Here is a 23,029-nt window from a genome sequence, read left to right as displayed (position 1 = left end):
CCTTGTAGGATTATCCCCATAATATGGATTTGTGTAACCTAGGCATAGAGTCAAAATATTAGATTTGAAAATTTTCACACAATCCTTCAAGAAGATCAAAGCTCACATCGATTTCAGAAACCCTAGTCTTATCTTAATTGTAACATTCAAATATGATATTATGTTTCTATTTCTGAAATCATGAATGAGTTGGTGAAAGAGATGACTTCCAAGCTCAACAAGTTGGAGAAGTTCCAAGGAAAAGATTTTTATCACTGGCAGAAGAAGATGCACTTTCTATTGACCATGCTGAAAGTGGTTCATGTTCTGAGCAATCCAGCACTAGAAGCACATGGATATTAGGGGAACAAACAAGATATTGATGTAAGTGGGAGAATGATGACTACATCTATAGAGGCCACATTCTTAATGGTATGTCTTATCCACTCTTTGATTTCTACCAAAATGTGGAGAATGCGAAGGAATAATTGAATTCTCTTGAGTCTAAGTATATTATTAGGGATGGTTCTAGCAAGAAGCTTATGGTTAGTGATTTTAATATTTATAAAATGGTAGAATCAAGGCATGTTATGGAAAAATACAATGAAATCATCTGCATTATTAGTCAATTCACTCTACACAAGATGAATATGGATGAATGTATGGTTGTGTCGAGTGTGATTGATAAGTTACTACCCTCTAGGAAAGTCTTTAAATATAACTTAAAACATCAAAAAGAAGAGTTTTCAACTATACAACTCAGGAGTCACATAAAAATTAAGGAATCACTCTGTATTCAAGAATATGACAAAAACAAGGTGAAACCTAATGTTGAACAGCCTGTTGTCCATATGGTAGAAGTGTACAAAAATAATCAAATCACAATAGGAAGGGAGTCAAACGCCAGTATGATAGCCATAACAAACCAAATAATAAACCTTCGGATCTGGTTTGTTGGAGATGTCAAATGAGTTGACACATTAAGTGTGAGTGTCGAGTGAATCTCAATAGGAATTATGTTGGAAACAGTGGTGCTGGAAACAACTGGTCTAAGGATTCTGCTGCACCAAAAGAAGGTCAGAAATTTTCTAATCTTAATAGTTCTATTGATAATTATTTTTCGCTAATTGTGGAATCATTTTATGTACAAGATAGTGATTGTACGTGTTGGTTGACTAGTTATATGTGCAAAGATCGTCAATTGTTCGATAAATTGACACCAATTGATGATGGATCCACTTTTAAGATGGGTATTGATGAGTTCATTCAATTAATTTGTGGTATTGAAGTTGTTAGTCTTAAGTTTACTTCTGGAAAAACTATTTAGTTATTTGATTTTTTGTTTGTTCCTAAGCTTCCTAAGAACCTTATAAGTAGTGGTTGTTTAAATTTTAATGATTTAAACAAGTTATTGAATCAAATAGGTTTATTGTATTTTGATTTGGCACGTTTATTGGTTTTGCATATTTTTGCAATCGTATGTTCCGTTTGAATATAGTTGAATCCTTTCTTAGTGTTGATAATTATGTTTTTATGTCATCTTCTTATTCATCTCCTAAAACTGATGAATCTATGATTTGACATGATCATTTGGATCGTGTCACTTTTAGAATAATGCATGAAATGTCAAAAGATGGATTTATTCTGACTTTTGATATTATTGTTGAAAAATGTAAAACTTAGATGTTAACGAAAATTAAAAAAAAAAACCATCTTCAAACATGAATCGTAATTCTTGAATTTTGGATTAAATTCATAGTGATCTCTATGAATTTATTTTACTCCCACGTTTGGTAATAAAAAGTATGTGACCACTTTCTGTAACGCCCAGATTCTCAGGTATGGGTTTAAATGAAAGTTATTTAGTTTTGAAACCTACTCGACGAGTTTGTTGCCCTACTCGTCGAGTAGCAGCAAGTTGAGATCGCGTATTTAGTGGCCTACTCGCCAAGTCCACAAAGGGACTCGACAAGTAGCAGCTGGCATTTGAAACCCTAAATCCCGGGGGTTTTCATACTATTTAAAGAAGCATATGCCCCTTTAGCCTCTTTGCAGTCCATTGAAAAACCCTAATTCATGCGGTATTCATCCTTATGTGCCTTGAGCTTTAGAGAGGAGTTTTTGGAAAGGAAGAGCTTGGAGGACAAGAGATTAGGAGCAAGGAAGGTGTGGGAATCAGCAGTCTACCCCAGTAGGCATCACTAGAAGGTATCAAGTCGCCATCTTTACTTCATTTTCCTCGTAGACCTCATTTGGTTGAGAATTAGGGCTTTTATGGCATATTGAGATAATAATGTGGGTTATGAGCTAGATCAGCAGTTGTAACTTCAGATTAGGACCTTTCTTGGGTTCTAAAGTCAGAAAGCTATGAACTTGGCCATGTATGAAACCTTCCTTGAGTATGAAACCACATTGTATGCTTGGATTTGACATTTAGGGCCTTTGTAGCCATGCATGCACGTAAAGTTTGCAACTTTACGTGAAATGCATGCCTTAGAAGCTTGGATCTGTAATTTGGAGGCACTGCATGGCTTAAAAAGAGTATGTATCGCTTATAGACTAAAGGAGCTCGGCTTGTGACTCAGTGAGTCATATGAAGATAAGCCTAGACTTAACGAGTTGGATGAACAACTCGGCGAGTCCGATGAAGATTACCTTAGGACTCGACAAGTGTATGAACAACTCGGTGAGTCAGTTAAGTTTTCCATAAATTTCGTATGTGTGTGTAACCGTCAAGTTGCAAGAAGAAAAACTCGACGAGTGGCCTTAATGTTCGATCATAAACCAAAGGAACTCGACGAGTCACTCCGTGACTCGGCGAGTGGACAAGTACTTCAAGGAACTCGGCGAGTAGCCGAGGGGACTCAACGAGTAGGGTCAACATGGACTGTTGACCTTGAATGAGGCCTTTGACTTGGATCAGGGTCTGATTAGTTGGTTCTTGGGATACCTTGAAAGGTTGGGAACTTATGGGTATAATTATATTATGGTAATAGGTGGTGGAGCTTTTGACACTGATCCGAGAGTTGGAGCTCATCTACCAAGTCGACATCTGCAAGGTGAGTTATCCTTACTATATCTATAGGGTCTACGGCACCAAGGCCGGTCCTTAAGTTATTATTATTATGATGTGCTACATGTGGTTATGATCTGATAGATCAGAATCAGGATAGACAGTATATTATGCTCTTATGATCCATAAGTATTGGTATGTAAGCGACCTGATAGGTCGGTACTCTAGTTACGAGAGATTTCTATGATTGATGATCAGCGAGATATACATATGTTTGATGTTTGTATATGTGAGTATATGATAGTTATAAGCACATGGTTATTTTCTTGTCGGTTGGGTTTATTGGAATAGTGTCTAAGGCTGCAACTATATTAGACAAGTATTTGACCCGGTTGTGCATGGTCCTTTTGGGTTGCCTTCACCATAACAACTTGACAGGATGATTTATAATGAGAGAAGAAATATTATTAATATATTCTTAGAATATATAAGGAATAATAATATTATTATTTGATTAATATAAGTCATAAATTAATTAGGAATTAATTTGGTGACTTAAAGAGATTAATTAAATAGAAGGGCATAAACTGTCAATTGTATGATAGTTGTACTTTGGGCTATAATCTCTTAAGGATAAGGGGTGGACGAATTCAGGGATTAGAAGAGCCTAGAATTCGTCCAACGGCTTATCATAAAGGGATTGGATTGCTTAGGGCTTAAGTTATCCAATTAGGGTTTAAGGGTGAAACCCTAGGAGCCTCACTAGTATAAATAGACCCTAAGGGTTAAGGAAAATCGGCACCCTTATCTCTAAAGAAACCCTGGCCGATTTCTTCCTCCTCTCTTCTCTCTCTATAATCATCCTCTTGCTAGTTGGTGTTTGTAAGCCATTAGAGGAGTGACACTTGTGACTCTAAAGCTCCAAGGACAAGAAGATTCAAGCAAGTGATTCAAGGTAATCATCCAAATCTGATTTCTTATGTTATTATACTAGAATTATAATTAGAAGTGTTGAGTATTTGAGATATTGAAACTGATATGGCATATTTGGTTATTTAGGGAAGCCTTTTTAGGGTTAATCATTTTATGATTCCCTACGGTGCCTTTACAGTAGAAGTTCTTAAATCGAGCTCTGCTAAGGCATTGGTTTTATATTAGGTATTTATTTTATATTTATGGTAGATATTTATTGTTCCCTATAAATAATCATTAGGTTTACTTTTGGTGTAAGCTTTTTACCAGATTAGGGTTTTTCTCTGTACATTCATGAGATAATCAATATACAAAAACCCTTTATCAGATTACTTGCATATTATGGTGATTGATTCTTGATTGTTCATGATATTCCGCATTCGCCATCTCGGATTTATTCCTAACAATTGGTATCAGCGCAGGAGGCTGTGTAATTCATAACATCTTTTCTGTGAAAGAGTTTGCGATTAGGGTTATTCCGCATTAACTAATATTTATTGAGCCGTCATTCCATAATTGACGTAACTCAGCATTTATTTGTTTTGCCCTAATATTATTCATTACAAGTCTGATCTTTCAAACAGGTTAAACGATCAAAGCATGGACGAGTCACAATCAAATCCCATCAATATCTCAAACAACATCGGATCAACGACGAAAATTCCCATTCTTTACACCCAGGATTATGAAGTCTGGGTAGATCACTTCGAGGATTATGTCATTGGTTCTGAAGACAATGGGTATCTTATTTGGGAAGCAATCGTATATGGAGCATTTGCTCATTCAGCAACGTCAAAAATCATTAAAACTCAGAAAGAGTATAATGATCTGTTAAAGGACGTAAAAGATATTGCTCAAGACGAAAAGGATAAGTTTCAGTGCAATATTAAAGCATTGAGACTGATTCGATTCGCTCTTCAATCCGACGCATTCAGGCTAGTGAGTTCATGCAGCACTGCTAAAGAAATATGGGATAGGCTGCGAGAGCTATATTCCACAGACGAAGATCTGGAACATTCCATTCAGACCTTACTTTTGTCTGAGTTTGGCGAATTCAAGCAGAATTCCGATGAAACTGTTACTCAGACGTTCGATCGCTTCAATCATCTTCTTAGTAAGATGATCAAACACGATATAGAAAGGAAGTTGATTGAACAAAAAGTTACATTTTTGAATGGTCTTAGATCTGAGTGGAGAGCGGTTGTGTCAACTGTTAAGGCTCATGAGCAATTTCAAATCTTATTCATTGGCAAAGCTGGTAGGGATTCTGAAATCTCAAGAAAAGATTGTCTTGCAGGAGAAAAATGTAGTCTCAAGTTTGGGATCCTTGGCTCTTCTGTCTAAAAGCAAAAGTGTGGTAGAAGATGAAGACCTTAACTTAGAAGACTATGACCTTACCTCTGATGACTATGCAATGATGGTGTCAAATCCAAAAAGGTTTATTAAGAAAAGGTTTCCTACCAATAAGAATTGAAATTGGCAGGGAAGTTATAGTTCTGAAAAAGTGAGGGAGGAACCGAAGGCAGAAGAACCAAAGAAAGAGCCGAAAGTCGAAGGGGATTCTGGTGTGAACTGCTACTACTGTGGAGGAAAGAACCACTATGCCAAAGACTGTGTCCTAAAGAAAATGGCAGAGAAGGATGGAGAAAATGATGAAGAGGCTGTGTTAATGAAAAAGCTTAAAGAGATCAAGAGAAAGAAAACCACTACTAACCCTTCAATGAATGCTTTAATTGTGCAGGGTTCGACAGCAGATGATGAGTTCTGTGGCATGCAGGTCTGGTCAACCGACCCAGAGGATGATGAAGTCAGGAAGCCATCTCATGGAAAGGCTTATGTGGCTAGAGGTGAAGAAAATAGTGGGAAGTGCTTGATGGTGACGGATGTATCTCAAATGAGGGGATACAATACAGACGGTGGGAATGAAGACACGAAGGAGCGAGAGGACTTGTGCTTCACAGCAAAACCTCTCAGTGTGCAGTTTAATGAGCTTGATGAATTGATCAACAAGGTACAGTCCATTTTTGTTTCTTTCAAAGTCCCACAAAATTCATATGAAAAAGAATTAAAAAATGTAAATTCAAGAATCTCATATCTAGACAGCAGTTTAACTCAAACACGGGTCACCAATTCTAACCTAACTGACCAAATAAGCAGGGTGTCTTCAAAGAGTGAGGAACGGAGGATGTGGATAGAAGTGAAGGAGTCGGAACTGATCAAATCCAAAGACGAAAACATTTATCTACAAAGAGACAATTTAAAACTTTTGAAACAAAGAAATGTGTTTTGTTAGATTGCTAAGCGTCTTTATTCTAACATCACTCAGCTTCATCTTAACTGTGAAATAGGACAGAAAATTCATCGCATGATTTTGCCCTTCCTTGATTTTAAGGAGGATGAAATTGACGCTGAAGCATATAATTGCAAAAGTGTAGTTTCGTCTGATGATGTGAATCCAACTTACATGTATGGTCTAGACAAAATTGAATATTTCATAAAATCCAAGGAGCATAAGGACATGTTGAAAAGTCTTTTGGATGAAAATGATAAACTGAAACTAAGGACCGAAACCATACAAAAATTTGACTCATTGAATGCCAACTTGAGCTCAGAAAATAAAATAGATGTTGAAAACGCGTCTCAGCTTAATGAGGATGATGACATGAGCGTAATTTCTGTAGAGGATGAAGTCGACTGTTCTGAGTTTGTCAAGAGCGAACCCGAAAACCAAAAAAATCTTATTTCAGAAAATTCTGTGGAGTTTGCTCGTCTGTCCCAAAATAAGTCCCCGATCCTTGAAGAAAAGGCTGTTGTATACCAAAAAGTAAGGACGACTCCAAATCAGGTATATAAGGTCACAGGAGTAACCGAACATCAGACATCTGAACTCACAGCCATTGTAAACGAAGATAATGCAGATGGTTGTGATGAGTTCTTCTGGTCTGCTCCTATAGACAATGCAGATGAAACCGTCGGTCTGTCAGAATGGACGTCCTGGAAAACCAAAGGCAGATATGTGCCGGAGCCGCTAAACAAGCTTGACAACTTCGACGTGCCAAGTACTAGTGGTACAAAAGAAGTTCTTGTAGAAGAAGTCACTCCTTCGAGCGAAACATCATCAGTTCAAAGTGAACCGGCTGACAAAAAGTAAAAGCAAAAAGCCAACATCCACCGACAGCCGTAGCAAGTAAAGGATTAGAAGCAGCAAAGGAATCTGAGATACAAGAAGAATCTCTCAGAGCGAAAACAGTTTTGGCGATCTCAAAACGCCCATTTTTCTCATCATGACAGAAAGTTAAGTCAGAGAAAAGTGCTGTTAGGCAACAAGAGAGTAATAACAACCGAAAGGACAGGTTCGGTTCTGAGAATAATATCAACCGAAAGGACAGGTTCGGTTCTGATAGGAATAACAACCGAAGGGAAAGGTTCGGTTCAGAGAAAACCAGCTACCGAAAGCAGAGGGTCGGTTCCGAAAGCAAATGCGACCAAAGTTCGAGGTTCGGTCCCACAAATGAGCAAAAACAAAAGTGTCACTCAGGACCTCAAGTCAAGAAAACTTCTCAGCCTAACTTCTCTCGTTCTAATTCTTCTAATTCCTCTCAACCCCTCTCTAAATCCAATTCTGTTCGATCTCAAAATCCAAAATCTTCAACGGATTTGAAAGGAAAATCGAAGGTTTCCTCAGTCAAGAATGATCAAAAGCATTCCAAGGTCCAAACGCCTAAACCTAAATCCAAACCTTCTGTAACAAATCCCAACAAAATTAAAGTTTTTACCATTAAGAAAAAAGATGAAACAACTTTAATTAAAAGAACATATCTTGTTGACATCTCTCTTACTATTCCTGTTCCTGTGAAAGGCTCACGTGGACCCAATAAACTTTGGGTTCCTAAATCTGCCTGATTTTTGCAGGTTATCAGTGACGAGCAGTTCGACAAAGAATGGTATATTGACAGTGGCTGCTCACGTCACATGACAGGGAGGAAGGAAGAGCTGAGGGAATTTCGATCTCTTCCAAACGGCGGGAATGTCAAATTCGGGAACAACTCATAAGACACAATAAAAGGTTATGGGATGATTACAAATGGAGACTTCACGATTAGAAAAGTTGCATATGTTGAAGGACTACAACATAACCTCATCAGTGTATCTCAGCTTGTTGGAGGTACCGGTCTTAAAGTTTCGTTTGATGATGAGGGTTCGGAAATAATAGAGAAGAAAACAAAAAGAGTGATTCTCAAATCGGAGCGCAAAGGCGAAATGTTTCCTCTTAATCTCAAACCTATCAAAGGAAATCCAGCTATCTGTCTGTTATCCAAAGCACACTCTGATGAAAGTTGGCTGTGGCACCGAAGGCTCTCTCATCTCAACTTCAAGGATATCAACAAACTTGTCACCGGAGGTCATGTTCGAGGTCTTCCATTGCTCAAGTTCGATCGAGAACATTTATGTGCTGCGTGTGAAATGGGGAAGCAGATTCGTCAAAGTCACCCATCCATCATAAACACTAAAGTCGTTGAACCACTTGAGTTGATTCACATTGACTTATGTGGTCCATCATCTATTGAAAGCATTGGTGGTAGCAAGTATATTCTTGTTATTGTTGATGAATTTTCATGTTTTACATGGGTGTTCTTTCTAAAGCACAAATCTGAAGCAACTCTCAAGCTAAAGACGTTCATCAAGCAGGTTGAAGTGCAGCTGAGAAAAGTCGTTCGTAACATCAGAAGCGACAATGGGCTGGAGTTCAAGAATAAAGAATTCAAAGACTTCTTGGCAGAAAAAGGAACCAGTCACAATTTCTCAGCTCCCTACACCCCTCAACAAAACGGGATTGTCAAAGACGAAACAGATCTTTGTGTGAGGCGGCCCGAACCATGCTAAGTTTCGCTTCTTTACCTTTATATTTTTGGGTTGATACTATTGCTGCTGCATGTTTTACACAGAACAGGTCCTATCTCAATAAGCGCTTTACTCTGGCTCCTTATGAGATCATCAACAACAGAAAACCAAACGTCAAATTCTTCCACGTATTCGGCTCACGATGCTTTATCTTCAATTCTAAAGAACATCGTAACAAGTTCCACGTAAAAGCCGATGAAGGGATTTTTCTGGGATATTCTCCCACTTCGAAAGCATACAGGGTTTTAAACAAGCGTTCGAGGAAAATTGAAGAAACGTATTATGTGACTTTCGATGACAGCTATGTCAAGAAGCTGAAGGTCATGGAAGAAACAGTTGGAGAAATCTTCTCTCAAACAGGCCAGGTCACAGCCTCGATTGCAAATTTGTTTGAGCAGTTTATGGAGTTGTTCGATGAACTGGAGAAGGCTACTCTCTCAGATGATGCTGCCAAACGACTGGGTGAAGGAGAATCAGTTCCAACTGAACCTTCTCAGCACGATGCTTCAGTTGAGGGGGAGAATTCATCTTCTTCAAAACAGCCAAGTTCATAGGTTGAGGGGGAGAACTCTTCTCCAGCTGCACCCGAAAGCTCTACTGCACCCGAAGGTACTGTAGCTCCCGAAAGCTCTACTCCACCCGAAGGTACTGCAACACCCGAAAGCTCAACACCACTTGAAACTCCTATAGCACCGGAAAGACATGATACACCTGAAAGCTCATCAGTCGAGGGGGAGAATGCCGATATGTTTTACGACGATGATAGTCAATCTGAATTAAAAGAGATGGTAAATGCCGAATTAGATCCATCCTATGATCCAAATTACCCTCCTCTTGTCAAATGGACTAGAGACCATCCTGTTTCACAGGTTGTGGGTAATATCTCTGAAAAGGTCCTGACCCGATCACAACTGAAGGCAAAGCAAACATCCTTATTTTCAAAAGTGGAGATCTGTATGTTTAACTCCTTCGTCTCAAAAGTTGAACCAAATACAGTGAATGCTGCTCTTGATCACTCTGATTGGGTTCAAGCTATGCAAGACGAACTTAATGATTTCGATAGAAATAAAGTTTGGCGCCTTATTCCAACTCCTCAAGATGCCTCGGTTGTTGGTCTCAAATGGGTCTTTAGGAACAAAATGGACAAGGAAGGCAATGTGATAAGAAACAAAGCTCGACTAGTGGTGAAAGGATACTGCCAGGAGGAAGGAATCGACTATGAGGAAACTTTTGCTCCTGTGGCTAGGCTGGAATCTATTCGAATATTTCTTGCCTACGCTACCCACAAGAACTTTGAGGTCTACCAAATGGACGTAAAGTGCGCATTTCTAAATGGAGAACTTGAAGAAACGGTGTGTGTGGAACAACCTCCGGGATTCGTGAATGAAAAATATCCCAATCACTTCTATATTCTGGACAAAGCGGTTTATGGACTGAAACAAGCACCAAGGGTCTGGTATGAAACGCTAACCAAGTTTTTAAAGATGTCCAAATTCAAACAAGGTTCGGTTGACCCAACCTTCTTTCGTAAGAAGGAAGGTAACCACCTTATGATTGTTCAAATCTATGTCGATGATATCATCTTTGGCTCAACGAATCCTAGCTTAACAGCTGAACTCAGAAAGCTGATAGAGACTAAATTTGAAATGAGCTCAATGGGTCCGATTAACTTTTTCCTTGGTTTAAATATTAGACAGGGACCTGAAGGCATCTTTATTAACCAGGAAGCTTACACCAAGACTCTCCTTTCTAAATTCGCCATGATGGGAGACTCAAAGGTTAAAGTTCCAATGGCGTTTGGCACCAAGCTCAATCCGTCCTTGGATAAGCCAGCAGTCGATATTACGCTATATCGCCAAATGATTGGTTCTTTAATGTACCTTACTGCTAGCAGGCCTGATATAATGTTTTCTGTTTGTTATTGTGCTAGATTTCAGGCGAATCCTCGTAAACCTCATATGCTTGCAATGAAGAACATACTTCGATATCTCAAACGAACTACCTCTCTCGGTTTATGGTACCCATCCAACTCAGGCTTCTTCGTTTAAGCCTACTCAGATGCAAACCTTGGAGGTTGTGGACTAGACAGGAAAAGCACCACTGGAGGCTGCCAATTCCTTGACGGGAAATTGGTTAGCTGGCAATCTAAGAAACAGACTTGTGTTTCTCTGTCTACCGCTGAAGCAGAATACATTGCAGCTGCCTCCTGTACATCTCAAGTGATTTGGATCCAAAGCCAACTCTGGGACTATGGACTCAATATGAAAAAGATCCCACTATATTGTGACTCTGAAAGTGCAATTAGGATCTGTCATAACCCAGTGCAACATTCCAAGACCAAGCACATCGCACTGAGGTATCACTTCATTAAGGATCATGTGGAAGATGGGAACGTCGAAATTCATTTTGTTCGAACCACTGATCAACTGGCTGACATCTTCACCAAATCTCTTCCTGAAGCATCTTTTAACAAAATTCTACAAGGGCTTGGAATGATGGAATCAGAGTCAGTACCAAAAATTACCTCTCAAGATCAAAAGTAAGAAGTGAAATAGACCAAACGTTCGGGTTCGGGTTTCTCGTATGCCGAAATAGACCGAACGCTCGGGTTCGGGTCTTGATCTGATGTACCGAAATAGACCGAATGCTCGGGTTCGGTTGTATCATCTGATCTTCGCTTATCACTCAAAGGTAGTTTTCTTGGTTGTAAATCTTTTGTATTATCTTTTCAAATTCATTTATCTTATTGTCAAAGTTCTTTTCTTTTTCAAACTTAATTTTTCTGGCAACCGAAATGGACCGAACGTTCGGGTTCGGTTACAAAATTTTTCTCACCCGAAATAGACCGAACGTTCGGGTTCGGTTCCAAAGTTTTCTCAACCGAAATAAACCGAACGCTCGGGTTCGGTTCCAACATTTTTTTGAATCATTTTTTTATGTCTTATTTTTTTCTTATTCTTGTTATCAAAAATTCCAAAAATATTTTTTTGTAAATCCAAAAACTCCAAAAATATTTTTCATTTTATTTTGGCTTTTATTTTTTTCTTCATTTTTTTTATTTCATTGTGGGTAAATTACTTTACTAGCTAAGTGTCCCTAGAAGCATGCTGTTGTATGTGTCCAAAGCCTCATCTGATTCTGTATAATAGCCTTACTGAATTGGTACAAACAAACCTTGTCTTCCCAATTTGGCTCTCATATTTATTCTAATCATGAGCTACCTAACTCTCTTCTCACATGAGATAAGAGTTCTCTGCTTGGTCCTATTCTTATAGCAGAGGTACTTTGGTTTCTTTACACCATCTACATTACATTTCTCCATCACATTCGCTTCACAAACGTAACCCTTGAGACTCTCAGACATTTCCACTAAGGTTTATGGTTGCATAATTTCTGTGTTCATGATCTTAGCTTCGTGTCACTACGTGCTAAGTGAAACCCACAATTCAATACCTATGATGCATTGACGGTGAACAATTAATTTGCTCTAGCTTTCACTAATGAATTGACGGACTTATCCGTGGTGGTACAACATGAAATCTCTATTTTTCTTTTGAGTGATTCCTATGAAATTGTTAAGTCCAATAACATTTCTTCCCTTGGGATCAAGTTTTATTTTTTTTTTGAGATTTCACATATATATTAGTTTACCCTGCCAATTTAATTATCTCCAACCGACTTGTTCAACAGACTACATTGGTCTCAGAAGTACTTCGTTCAATTTCTATCTTATATCAAGATTAGGAATTCTGAATCGAGGCGAAAGCCACCCTCGTAAGCCTAATTAAAAGAAGCCTTTCAACACTTCTTAATAAGTGTCTGATCGTTATTCAACGAGAAACCACACAAACACTTTAAGGTCTCTCTTGACTTTGAAGGAAGAGATTCGTGCCCGGGATCCACTGTTTCATGTCTTTATTGACATCACATAATCCCTCAAAAAGTGTTGCTTTATTTCTTTTTCTTTTACACACTTAGCACGAAAATATTTTTGATTTTCCAAAATTCAGGTTTCATTAATTTCAAGGAATTTTAATTGGTTTGGCAGTTTTAAAAGGTTGTGGTTAATTTTGATCCACGTGGGGATTTTACTTTAAAAGATGCCGTTTTATTCTAAAGAGATAAGATGACGACATGATGACTCAGGCGGGAGTCCAATCGATTTGATTTCAAACGGTGCAGAGGGAAAGCATGCGAATAGGAACCGTTTCATTTCCAAACGGCGCCTGATGGGAAGGCGTGTAATCAGGGCCTGACACTCTCTCTCATGTGTGATCATTGGCTATGCTAACTGTCACGCGTCAGTCACCTCCGAAAAACCCTTCGTTTTTCAATCGAAGATTTAGGAAGATTCTTCTCTCTCCTTTACCCACATTATAAAAGGCAACGTGATCCATCATTTACCTCTTTACCGCGCCTATATTTCCAGAGAGCAAGAAATCCTTCAACCTTTACTGTTCATCATCTCTCCCACTTTCTTCACAGCAATGGCAGATTCTTCATCCGTTCACGCAACATCCCACATCTTGCCCATTCGCCCACAGCAGAGTTTGATCATCGATCTCACTCCTCAGGTGTATGATGCGTTCATGTATCCCATTATTGAGTGCCTGAAGTTCTCCTCCATCGCTCATGCTCTTACCAGGGCTGAAGCTGTTCCAATGGAGTTCCTGTCTCAAATCTTTGCTACAGCACACTACGACAAGGTCGTTGACAGGATTTTCTTTGATGTCTTTGAGCACAAGGCGTCGATTTCAAAGCTGCGGTTTTGCTCGTTGTTAGGGTTTGATGCTGATTCTTCAAGGGTCAATCCGAAATCTATTCCCATGGGTCATCTGTTCAACATGTTCTACAACATGGGGTACACTGAGGTGCTTACTACGGTGACGAAATTCAAGAAGTCATGCCTACCTCCACAGTGGAATGGGATGTTCACTGTTCTATTCAAGGGTTTATCTGAAAGAAGTGCCGGATCTGATGGGGCCAGTCGTTTATTTCTTTCCATCATGTATGGGATATAAAATGGCATCAACATGGACTATGGATCGGTCCTATGGCAACAACTTATTCAGAGTCTCTCCTCTACTTCCAGACACTCAGAGATCTCTTATGCCCGGTTCTGGACCATTGTCACAAAATGGGTGATGGACAAATACCACGTCCCCATTGTCGCTGGTGCTCCAATGTCTTCGATTGGTACCTTCCATACCACGAAGATCATTATGTCGGATTCTTCCAAGTTTCCCTTCAACGGGTCTATCCTGGAAACGATGTATGGGGATGTTCCTGCTGATAGCCGGATTATCAAGACGTACAAGGAGTTCAAGCGTTCTGGTCCAAGGGATCTAACTCCGGAGACGCTAAAATCAATTCATGACGCCGACAAGCCTGCTCCAAGAGGCAAGAAGGCTGATAAGGGAAAACAGGTGGCCAAGGGGGCGAAAGGCCCTTCTCCGAAGAAGAGGAAAAATACCTGAGCTGCTCAGTCTCCACAGCAGAAAAGGAGAAAAACTCAACCGAAGCGAAAGCTGGTTATCGCTTCATCCTCAAGCGATTCTAAGGAACATAGTTCTGATTCTGAAGGCTCTCCTCATGGTAACACTCCACCACGATCTCCAACCCCAGAAGTTCATGTTTCTACTTCTCCTATTCCATCTCCACAAGCTACAATTCCTATTTCTATTCCCCCCATAACTTCCACCTACTTCCATCCCAATACCACCACCCATCTTTACCGAAACAACAACCACCACCACTACACAAGTAAGAACCAACGTATCTGATACGGGGGTTCATACTGATGTACCAAAATCCACCCCAGCACCCGAACCCACTCCAACCCCCAAACACACAACCCAACCCGAACCTACCCATACTACTGAACCACCAGTTTCACCACCACCATCTTCTCCTGCTCACGCATCAAAGGAAGAAGAACCACTCCTTGGCGGGGAGAATATGACTTTTGACTCGGTCTACTATAGCCCGTTTCAAGTACAGAGTGATGACGATGACGACGCTCCTGTCACGAAAAGGCTTCTCCAGGAGCTACATGACAAAATCGACTCGCTCATCGCCTCCTCTTCTACTTCTCAGTCATCTATATCTGAAGCTGCAATTCAGAAGATTGTTGACGCTTTCTCCAAAGCTCATCAAGTTTCACTTGATTCAGCCACTGCCGCCATAGATGCCTCCACCAAAGCCTGTCAGGCAGCGACCGAAAAAGTCGATAAACTATTTACTGATGCCTCTTCCCTGTTGAAGTCTTTACAGGAAAGTGCTAAAGCCACCAAGACTATGCTGGAACCCGTTATCACCCAGTTGGCTACATCAGTCGCTTCTGAGCTGAAGTCGTTCGCTTCCCTCAGACAATCCATTTCTGAAGACAACTCAGCTTTCAGAACTATAATTGAAGAACGTCTTTCCAAGCTTCAAGAAGACTTGGCTGCCGAGAACACTCTAATGGATGTTCTTGCAAGGAAAACTACTGCTCTAAAGGTCAAGAGCATTCAACTCTCCAACTCTCAACAGGAGATTGAGTCTCTTCGATCTGAAAGAGAGGTGGTAAAATCGTGTGTTTCGGATGTCCACTCTGCTATATCAAACATCCTTGAAGCACATGATCCCATTCTGAAGTACACTGTGAGGCGTGACCTTGCAGAGAAGCTCGCCCCCGCCCTCGCTCTACTCAGCAAAATCGAAGGGCTCCTTGATTTCTTGTCCATTCCGAAACAAGGGGGAGAAAAAGAAAAAGTGTCTCAACCACCTCCTACTTCAACAGCAACACACACCACCGAACCTCCTCAAGTAGGCCAAGCCTCCGGTTTCGGTGTGAAAGACAAAGGCAAAAAGATTGCTGAGGAGAGTGAAGATGATGATCAAGAGACTATTGCCGACATTCTGAAGCGGAAAAGTAGAAATAACGAGGCTGACATCAGTGCTCGTGTGGCTAGAGAGGATGAAGAAGCCGAACGTAAACAGAAGGAAGCCCACGACCTTCTTGAGAGCAGGAAAACTCTTTTTCCTTCCTGGACTCTTGAGAGGATGATTAAGGAAGCCATTGACACACCAAGTATCTTGTGGCTGGAACCTGTGATCTCCTTAGATCGTTCCAATACTGTTGACTCACAGTTCGACATGCCACTGACCCGAAAGGCGTTCATCTTTCATGCCTTTTCCAACATTTCAGAGTTCCCTCATCCTCATCCACAGGTTGATTGGGACTTAATCGATTTTTATCCGAAGGCTGCTCAACCCCAATATCAAACTTGGAGCGCTCAAAAAATCGTCAATGTTCGGGTCTTGAAGCCGTACACGGAAGGTAACTTCACCAATGTTCGCTTCAAGGTACTTCGGGGATCTGCCAAAACCGAACATGCTATTTCACTTGCAGATCTTCTCAATCTTAATCCCCATGATTGGATTATCTTGCACAACATCCTCCTCACTAACGAAGCTGAATATGGTCCGATCATCGACCACTTTAAGAGGATGCTCGTGTGCTACATCATGGAAGTTGCTCTGATGGATCAGGAGATTGCGAGCGTGTTCAAGAAGAAACCAACCATATCTCTTGTTGGCTCTGCCAGTGATCTCAACTTAATGCAGATGGGGAAGATTGACCCGAAGAGAAACTCGGTCATGTTTACCAAGAACGAAGGACAGAAATGTCTTTTCGCCTAGGCAGACAAAGATCTCTACACCACTGCCTGTTTGGAACACTTTTTGGGGATCATCCATCGTTGCAAGCAGAAAACAGCGGACGATGTTAAGTACCTTGATGATATGATTCAATGGTACATTCGGTTCAGACAGACAATCCTATCGCTGATTTCGCGTCTGTTTGATACAACAAAGAAAGTTCCCGCTGCTGGCCCAAGCAAGAAGAAGAAGTAGTCTCGCTCCAATTTGACGCAAAGGGGGAGATTGTTGGGTCGTGTTTTGTATTTTGTGTTGCGTCTATTGGGCTCGTTAGTTAGTCTAATATATATCTCCGGTATGGGCCTGTCCACCCGTGAGTTTTTGTAGGGTTTAGTATACATAGGTGCTTGCATGCATCCTAGAACATAACGATAGAAGAGTACGATCAGAGATTTATTATTCAGCAAGTTTATCGTTCTTGTTTTTGTAACCCTAATATCCTCTACAGCGGAAGTTCTCAGTCGAGCTCTGCTGAGGATTGAGTAATCTAATCATTCGACACATCTTGATTCATACTTAGGTTATTTACTGTTTTATATTCATCGTTTAACTGTTTCATAGATTAATCTATCATCAAGTTTGTTTTATAACTTATCAAGAAGTCTTGGATTCAATGCATGTTCAATTAGAGAAACCTAGATCCAAGCATTAGGGTTTGTATGTGCACATAGGAATGTTCATATGGCTAAAACCCATCAGTGGTATCAGAGCCTTGATTGGTTTCTATTGAATTGATGCATTGGTTGCTTGTTTGTTGCTTGCAAAATTCGAATTTTGTCATTCTGCCTGATGAACTCGGCGAGTTCGATAGTGGACTCGGCGAGTAGGCCTCAACTCGGCGAGTCCATTGTGGTACTCGGCGAGTTCGAGCGTCAGAAAGAGCTAATTTCAGGATTTCTTGTTGTTTATCTTTTGGATACTTACCTAATCTTAATGGGTCAATATAAATTCGATTTTGAGATGTATTTGAGTATATTCTTGACCTAATTGAAGATATTTATCAATTAATCGAATATTAATTTCCTTATGTGATAATTGATTAATTATTTTAATTAAATTGGTAAACTGTTTTGCAAGAAATAATTAAATAAATCAAATATAGATAATTATGTGATTAAATGTTAATTTGGATTATTTGTTATTTGATCCCCTATGTTTTGAAAAGTTTAAAACTTGCCCTCAAGTTTTGAAATTTATGTTTTGTGATTAAAACTTTAATTTAGACAATTTAAATTTCAAACCCTAGAATTTTATAAGTTTAAAATTCAACCCTATACTAATATGATATTACAAGATTTATATATATATATATATATATATATATATATATATATATATATATATATATATATATATATGTATGTATAATTAAAATGCTAGTCTTACCGTTAGTAGGCCTCATTCACGAAGCCGGTCTATAAGGTAGGTATAAGGTTGCGGCCTATAAAATGGCGCTTAATGGGTGTACACTCACACCCACCGCTTTCTTGATCGGTGGAGGGTCGTTAGCCGAACGGGTAGGATAGCGCAACCTCATCTCCTCATTAAAAATATAATATGAAATAAAAAGTAACTACATGTTTTTCAAAAAAAAAATTCCCAATCCTAGTTACTTTAGGAAAAGTGAATTGATGCAATCCCATGAAATTACACTTTGCACCCTTGCTAAGAAGTTAGTGGAGCGTGTGTGGTTTACCGGCACACTAATTGGTTCTAAGAAAAGGTGGCAAAGGGTGATTCATTGTTTATCATAGTTCGATGGAGCGTGTGTGGTTTACTGGCACATCGAATAGGTGATTGTTACAATGAAGGCACCGTGTAAGATTGCATGGTAATTCACACCCACTTTGTGATCCTCGGTATCCCAGTCACAAACGAGAGGGGCATATCAAGATTTAAACATGCCATTGAAAAGTTTAATGAATCTCATCGAAACCTCGGAATTCTCAATACATTTAGAACTTAAAGTTATGTTTTCATGGTGGAGAATTAGTGAATCGTCATTCACATACCTTCAAATTGTTTGCATGTTAGATTACGACATCCCTTTTTCTAATATGTAAATATTGTTGGTAGATCCTAGCCCTAATTTTTCTTATTGGGTGATAATTAGGGATTCAAATTCTAATCTATCTTTGTCCTTTCTATTTGTAGATGTCAAACGCGAACAACGCTGCTGCTAGCTCATTCACATTGATGAGCCTCTGCCAAAAGGTGACTTTCGATGGGACGAACTTTAGCGAATGGATGAGATACATTCGCACGATTGCTCGCTACGAGGACAAGGAGTATGTCCTCGATGAGAAGCTCGAGAAGATCAACCCAGAAATCGCTACTCCGGCTGAAATGAATGTTTTTGAGACTCATGAACGTGATGCAACTAAGGTTCATTGCATCATGATAGCCACAATGAATGCGGAATTCCAAAAGTCCTATGAGGACATGTATCCGTACGAAATGCACCAAGACTTGTTGGAGAGATACCACCAAAACGCGAGGCAGGAACGTTATGAGATCTTCACTAACATGATCTCCGCTAAAATGGGACATGGAGAATCTCTAACCGTGCACCTGCAAAAGATGCAAAGGTATGTCGATTGTCTTCGCAAGTTGAATGCCGACTTTGGGGAAGACTTGGCTATCGACATGGTGCTTCACTCCTTTCCTGCGTGTTACAATCAATTTAAGATGACCTACAACATGAATAAAGAAGAGGTCACCCTAAGTAAGCTCCAAGGTCTCCTTAGGGTTGCTGAGAGCAACCTCAAAGACAAGTCTGTTGCACCAACTCCCAATCCACCTGCTGCTCCTGTTTTGGCAATTGGGCAAGGTAGGGGTAAGAAGAGGAAGGCTCCGTCTAAGAGCCACCGCAAGGGAAAGTCCCGAGATGGTTCATCTCCTAGTGGGACCAAAGTTAATCCCGATAAGCCTAACCCTAACCCAAAGGAGGCAGAGTGCCACCATTGCCACAAAATAGGGCATTGGAAGAGAAGCTGCCCAGACTACCTGCAAGCCATCAGGGAAGGAAAGATCAAGCCGTCTTTCGCAGGTATATACACAATTAAATCTAATGATTCATCTCATGCTATTTCTTAGGTCCTCGATACCGGGTGTGGTTACCACATTTGTTCTGAATTGCAGGGACTAAGAAGAAATAGGGATGTGGAGCATGGAAGAATAAATCTAATCATGGGGAACAGAAGATCGTCGCCTGTGACCAAGATTGGAGTTTATTCTCTAGTGCTTAGGAATGGTTTATGTTTAGATCTGAATAATTGTTGCTATTTGCCAGAAATGGCAAGAAACATCATTTCATTTCATGGTTTGTTTAGACAAGGATTTAGATTTTCTTTTAATAATGAGAATGGTTCTATTTATGCTTATCTAAATGGTGTCTTATATTTTGAAGCAATACAATGTAATGGAATTTATGAAACTGTTATGATTGTAGATAACCTAGGAAATGATGTTTTATGCATGGATTCTTCCAACAGTATGGATAGAGCATCCTTGTGGCATTGTCGTCTTGGACATGTCAACAAGAAGCGCATAGCCCAACTCCAAAAGGATGGAGTGTTGGAGTCATTCGACCTTAGGGAAGATGACACATGCGAGTCTTGTTTACTTGGAAAGATGACCAAGTCACCCTTCACTAGCACATGTGAAAGGGGTAAGGGTCTATTGGACCTCATACATACCGATGTATGTGGACCGTTTAGATCAACCACAAAGGATGGGAACCGCTTCTATGTGACTTTTACCGATGACTATAGTAGATATGGGTATATCTACTTAATCAAGCAAAAGTCAGAAACGTTTGAAAAGTTCAAAGAGTTCAAGAACGAAGTGGAGAATCAATTGGGCAGGAAAATCAAGATGCTTCGATCCGATCGAGGAGGAAAGTACCTAAGTCTTGAATTCCACGACTATCTCAAGGAGTGTGAAATAGTTTCACAATTGACGCCACCTAGGAAACCGCAGTTGAATGGTGTAGAAGAAAGGCGTAATCGAACCTTGTTAGACATGGTCCGCTCTATGATGAGTCGTTCTTCACTACCTATCTCATTCTGGGGGTATGCCTTAGAGATTGCCGCCCATATCCTTAACCGAGTCCTTACTAAGAAGGTTGCCAAAACACCTCACGAGATGTGGACAGGGATAGATCCCTCGTTAGCACATATCAAGGTTTGGGGTTGTGAGGCTTTCGTAAGACGAGATACTCACGAAAAGCTCGAACCTCGTAGTGAGCGATGTATTTTCATCGGCTACCCGCAGAAATCCTTTGGATATCTCTTCTATGGACTGAAGGACAATGTTGTCTTCGTTGCGAGGAGAGGAGTTTTCCGAGAGCGAGAACTCATAAGCCAAGGAGACGCTATGAGGAGGAGTTAGCTCCTTATTTTTTAAAGGAGTTTCACCATGAAGGCGAAACAATGATTTGCGAAGCGGGGTCTTCCGTATTCAAGAGCCGGTTTATTTGGAGCTGTGTTTGGAGTTCTTCTCCACGGTATCTTTCACCGGGGGAGTGGATGCTTATCACCCGTCAAGCTTTAGTTTCTGCCTTGGGTGAGAATTTCATCAATGCTCTGTGGTGGATCTTGCCTGTCGATTAGGGGTTTATGATCAGCCCTTGGTCTCAACACCCATCTTTCGGGCCTTTTTGGCACAAACCCATATGGTGTTTCCCGAAGGAGTTACGAGCGTGGGCTGGTGGAATACAATTGGTAACAAGGTCTATATACCGAAGTCGGCACAAGAAGGGAGCATTTGATCCCCAACACACCGCCTCATTCATCGTCTCATTTCATCCACCATCAACCAAAGGAAGGATGACGACAAGGTTTCTAACCTTGATGTTTTCTATTTATGGAGCATTATCACACCCGACGTTTTTTGCAATATTCCTTGGTGTCTAGCTTCATATCTCTCGGAGGGTGCGGTCAAGGATCGCAAAACTTCTCGAATCAACGGTGGGATGTTTGTCACCCAGTTAGCCAACTCATTCGGGTTGATGAACCGCGGTGCATGGAACTTCATGACGATGATCCCTACACCTCTATTGAATCCAATTCTTTTCCGGAGAGCGAGGATTATTGACGACTATGGTGGTGGCCATTATGCCATTCCGAATGATGATCCGGTTGTTGGTCCCGAAGCACCGGGGAGGAGGGTTCGTTCGAGGAGAGAGCGGGATGTTGAGGAAGAGCCGCCGGTGATTCCGGTTGACAATGACGAAGTACCAATGGATTGGTACAATGTGGAGATGAGGCGGCTACAAGATCAAATGGGGGGGGGGGGGTTTGAATTTTAGCAACCAATCGCATATCTGACTTTTCGACCACTTTAACATTCCACACATCGATGGTGGTAACTTTCCATATATTCCATCATGGGAAGAGGTGATAAGTACAAGAAGAAGTGGTGCGGGAGGAAGTGGAGCAGGGCTAGATGATCATGATGATGAGGAGGATTGAGTTCTTTGCATTTTTATTGAACAATTTTCAATCTTTTTATTTTTGTGCTTGTTTTCATTTGGTTTGTTTAATGTTTTTAAACCTTGCTTTTGATGTTTGTTTGATGTTTGATGCTTTGACAATTTTTCAGAATTGAATTAGGAGTGCTAGCTTCAAAAGGGTTTAGAATCATAAAATCAAAGTGAGAAAGAGAGTCAAGAAAGAGGGAGCGTTAGAGTTAAAGTATTGAGTCCGGTCCATAGAGATGTTGGCAAGGGAGTCTAGAAGTGAATAGAAAGTATAGAGAGTTTATTGGAAGCTGGATCAGATGCAAAATGCTATTATTTTCATTCAGTGACCAACTCGTCAAGTGCATTAAGCTGACTCGACGAGTCGCCCTTAATTCTCAAAAATCTGAAGATTTCCCGAAGTAACTCGACGATTCGTTTGGTTTCATGTCGAAGGGGCTGCGAATTTGATGCTGATTAGAGTACCACTTGACTATCTATTCTTTCCATATTAATTTTTGAAGATCTTATACTGTTTTCCACATATTTGGAGCTACCCACACGAGAATTGACACCCAAGGCATGGATTAGTTGTTCCTATGTCTAAAGTCAATTGAATTGGAGCTGAAAAGGAAGTGATCAATCTATCGACTGCTATCCCAGGGGAATTTGTTCCAATTCCCTCTTTATTTTCTTTTTATGTTTTCATCATGTATAATATGCAATGAGGGCATTGCATAAAATAAGTGTGGGGTAGGGGGTTGGTTACATATTAGAAAATTTAGAGTCTTAATTTAGGTTAATTTTAAAAATTGTTGCATACCAAAAGTATTACTTAGGATTTAATTTAGAAAATTTTGGTAAAAGTAAAATTAGGATTCCATGTTAGAATTGTGTTGATAATTGCATGAAGACCCAAATGTTTAGTTGAGCCTATATACGTTCTAGTGCGTTTGTGGCTTCCTTATTCCAGTGAAATCATGGGACAAAAACACAACCCC

The sequence above is a fragment of the Lactuca sativa genome, chromosome 4, assembly GCF_002870075.4.
Source record: "Lactuca sativa cultivar Salinas chromosome 4, Lsat_Salinas_v11, whole genome shotgun sequence".
NCBI classification, from domain to species: domain Eukaryota; kingdom Viridiplantae; phylum Streptophyta; class Magnoliopsida; order Asterales; family Asteraceae; genus Lactuca; species Lactuca sativa.
Note: the sequence above shows the minus strand (reverse complement) of the source record.